The 3,447-nt window shown below is 45.2% G+C and overlaps 1 non-coding gene across 1 annotated transcript; it reads left to right on the top strand.

Moving 5' to 3' along the window:
- The first annotated feature begins 343 nt into the window (after positions 1 to 343).
- LOC126025097 (U6 spliceosomal RNA) lies at positions 344 to 450 on the top strand. Its single transcript, XR_007501144.1, has one exon. It is a non-coding gene; the product is annotated as a U6 spliceosomal RNA (small nuclear RNA).
- The last annotated feature ends 2,997 nt before the right edge of the window (positions 451 to 3,447 follow it).

The following is a 3,447-nucleotide window of genomic DNA, read 5'->3' as shown; positions in this document are numbered from 1 at the left end:
GTATTTACCAGACCAGAGTATTTTCAATCTTTTGGCATTGTATATAGTTGTATCAGAATCTCTAGGAGAGTCTATTTTGGAAAATGTATTTTGGAAAAATACATTAGACAAATACACATTTTTTATTTTTTTTGTTTTTTTTGGCCATACCTGGTGATGCTAAGGGGTTACTCCTGGCTATGTGCTCAGAAATTGCTCCTGGCTTGGGGGACCATATGGGATGCAGGGGGATTGAACCGCAATCTGTTTTAGGGTAGCGCGCGTCAGGCAGACACCTTAAGGCTTGCGCCACTACTCCAGCCCCGACAAATACACATTTTTAATATTACAAAACCTAAAACCGGTGCTCGCTTCAGCAGCACATATACTAAAATTGGAACGATACAGAGAAGATTAGCATGGCCTCTGCGCAAGGATGACACGCAAATCCGTGAAACGTTCCATATTAAAAAACAACAACAAAAAAAAACCTAAACCCGTGGTGTTGGAGATACAGTACAGTGGGTGAGGTGCTTGGGCTGACCTGGGTTCATCCCCTGCATGCCATATCATATGGTCCTTAAAGCTCTGCCAGGAGTAAGCCCTGATCATATCTGGGTGTGTCTCAACCAAAAAACCAACAAACAAAAGCTGGGAAGAAATCTTGTTTTGCGAAAAACATGCAAAATTAGTGCTGAGAGATAGTTCAAGTGGTAGAACACATGTTTAGCATGTATGAGGCCCTGAGTTCTAATGCAGGACCTCCCAGAGGCACTGTGTGTGGCCCTGTTGGAGACCCCTCCTTTGTGTCCCGTCGTTCGCCACCCCCCCCCCCCCCAAGCACCCATCTATTTTAGCACCTAGCCGTTTGGGCCTCATAGTGCATCCTTGCAGGGAGTGGGTCCTGTGTGAAAAATCGAGGGCCAGGCTCAAGTGACAGTGCAAGGATTAAGGCATGCTGCTAACACTCCATCCCCATAACCCTGTACAGTGCTCTGAGCACAGTGTCATGAGTAACCCTCTAGGGGTAGCCCTAAATGAAACAAACCAAACCAAAAAAAAATTGAGAAACTGTCTTGTCTCATACTGATTTTGTGTGTGTGCACATGTGTACCATTGCTCCTCCATGGCAGGAGTCACCCATTTTTCAAAACATAAACTTAGCATTTTTAAAAATTTCATCTTTATTGTAGTCTAATTGATATAAGATTATTATATATTTGATATATATTTTTTTTTTTTGGTTTTTGGGCCACACCCGTTTGATGCTCAGGGGCTACTCCTGGCTATGTGCTCAGTAGTCACTCCTGGCTTGGGGGGACCATATGGGATGCCGGGGGATCGAACCGAGGTCCGTCCTACGCTAGCGCTTGCAAGGCAGACACCTTACCTCTAGCGCCACCTTCCCGGCCCCATATATTTGATATATTAATGAAGTTTCTAATATTTTTGTACCAGGTGATTTGATGTAATCTCTTGGATGATCTTCCTTTTTTCTATAATACTTAGGTGAAGTTTTCATGTATATTTTTGGTTTGTTTGGGGGCCACACACTGGTTAGTGGTCAGGGCTTACTTCTGACTGCTCAGGGATCACTTCTGGTGGACTTGAGGGACCATATGTGGTGCCAGTAATTTAACCCTGGTGTGCTAAGAGCAAGGCAAGTGTCCTACCTACTTGCTGTGCTATTGCTCCAGCCACTTCTTGAATTTTGTCTTCTTATTTTCAATTCATCTTTCTACTGTTTTTGTTGTTTTGGTTTTTTTGGGGGGGCACACACGTTTGACGCTTAGGGGTTACTCCTGGCTATGCGCTCAGAAATTGCCCCTGGCTTGGGGGGACCACATGAGACGCTGGGAGATCGAGCCGCGGTCCGTCTGTCCTAGGCTAGTGCTTGCAAGGTAGACAGACGCCTTACCTTTAGTGCCACTTCTCTGGCCTCTTATACTGGGTTTTAATGTTAACTTTTCTTAAAGCCTACAAATGTCCTAACTTACTAAAGGGAAAAATTAACGTCTCTTTTGAGCCCATGTTCAAATTTTCTAATGAAAGACATGTCCTAGAATTGTGGCAGAGCAGAGAATAACTTCTGGTTTGCAGAATTCCTTGCTGTGGCCTCATGCACAGACTCTGTCTCCTAGACTCTGCGTGCAATTTTGCTGTCAGTGAAAGGGCGTTATGTTTTCACTACAAAAGCAGCCTGGAAGGCGGCCAGTATGTGGAAGACATAACTACAGGGAGTGACCAGCAAGGTTTGCCTAAGCCTGCTATCTTTGTCCAGAGTACAAAAGACCCCTGGCTTTCTACAAATGTCCCTCTAGTCCACTGTTCTTTCTTTCCATGTCTCTTAGTGGCCATCCTTGTGGGTCACAGGATTATGTGATTTGGTATTTTAAGTACAATTGGCTTTGTCTCATTTCCAGTGTTGTTTTGGAACAGCATTGGGTATAAAATTTTAGAACTCTTTTAATGAAAAATAATACTGTTTGAATTAAATTTCTTTGATGTAGGCTTCATTATTATTTAGACCTTTGGACTATCCCCAGCTGTGTTCAAGCTTACTTTTTTTTTTTGGTTTTTGGGCCACACCTGGCAATGCTCAGGGGTTACTCCTGGCTGTCTGCTCAGAAATAGTTCCTGGCAGGCACAGGGGACCATATGGGACACCGGGATTTGAACAAACCACCTTTGGTCCTGGATTGGTTGCTTGCAAGGCAAATGCCACTGTGCTATCTCTCCGGGCCCTCAAGCTTACTCTTGACTCTTAACTGTGCTCAGGGGGTTATTCCTGGCCATATTTTGAGGGCCATAACCAGGGATTGAACTGAGGCTGCTGTATGGAAGGCAAGAGCTTTAATAAAAGCTCTAGCCCAGGGGCCGGGCGGTGGCGCTGGAGGTAAGGTGCCTGCCTTGCCTGCGCTAGCCTAGGACGGACCGCGGTTCGATCCCCCGGCGTCTCATATGGTCCCTCAAGAAGCCAGGAGCAACTTCTGAGCGCATAGCCAGGAGTAACCCCTGAGCGTCACAGGGTGTGACCCAAAAACCAAAAAAAAAAGCTCTAGCCCTGGGCCAGAGAGATAGCATGGAGGTAAGGCATTTGCCTTGCATACAGAAAGTTGGTGGTTCGAATCCTGGTATCCCATATGGTCCCCTGAGCACTGCCGGGTGTGACCCAAAAACCAAAAAAAAAAGTTCCAGCCCTGCCTCTTTATCTTTTTTAATGTTTTTCTTAGAAAACCATCTCTTTAGGATGTACAATCATTTTAAAGTTAGGTCTGGGGTTGGAGAGGTAGTGTGTGTCTATCTGTCTGTCTGTCTAATCTATCTATCCTATCTGTCTATAATATCCATAAAGGTAGAACATCTGTAGGGATAATATGCTTGCCTTGAATGTAGCTGATCCTAGTTCAGTTTCCTGGTATCAGGTTCCCTGCACGCTCCTGGGAGTGCCTCCTGATCACTGGGCCA

Source organism: Suncus etruscus, chromosome 12 (genome assembly GCF_024139225.1).
Source record: "Suncus etruscus isolate mSunEtr1 chromosome 12, mSunEtr1.pri.cur, whole genome shotgun sequence".
In the NCBI taxonomy this organism is placed as follows: Eukaryota; Metazoa; Chordata; class Mammalia; order Eulipotyphla; family Soricidae; genus Suncus; species Suncus etruscus.
This window is presented reverse-complemented; position numbering and strand designations above follow the sequence as displayed.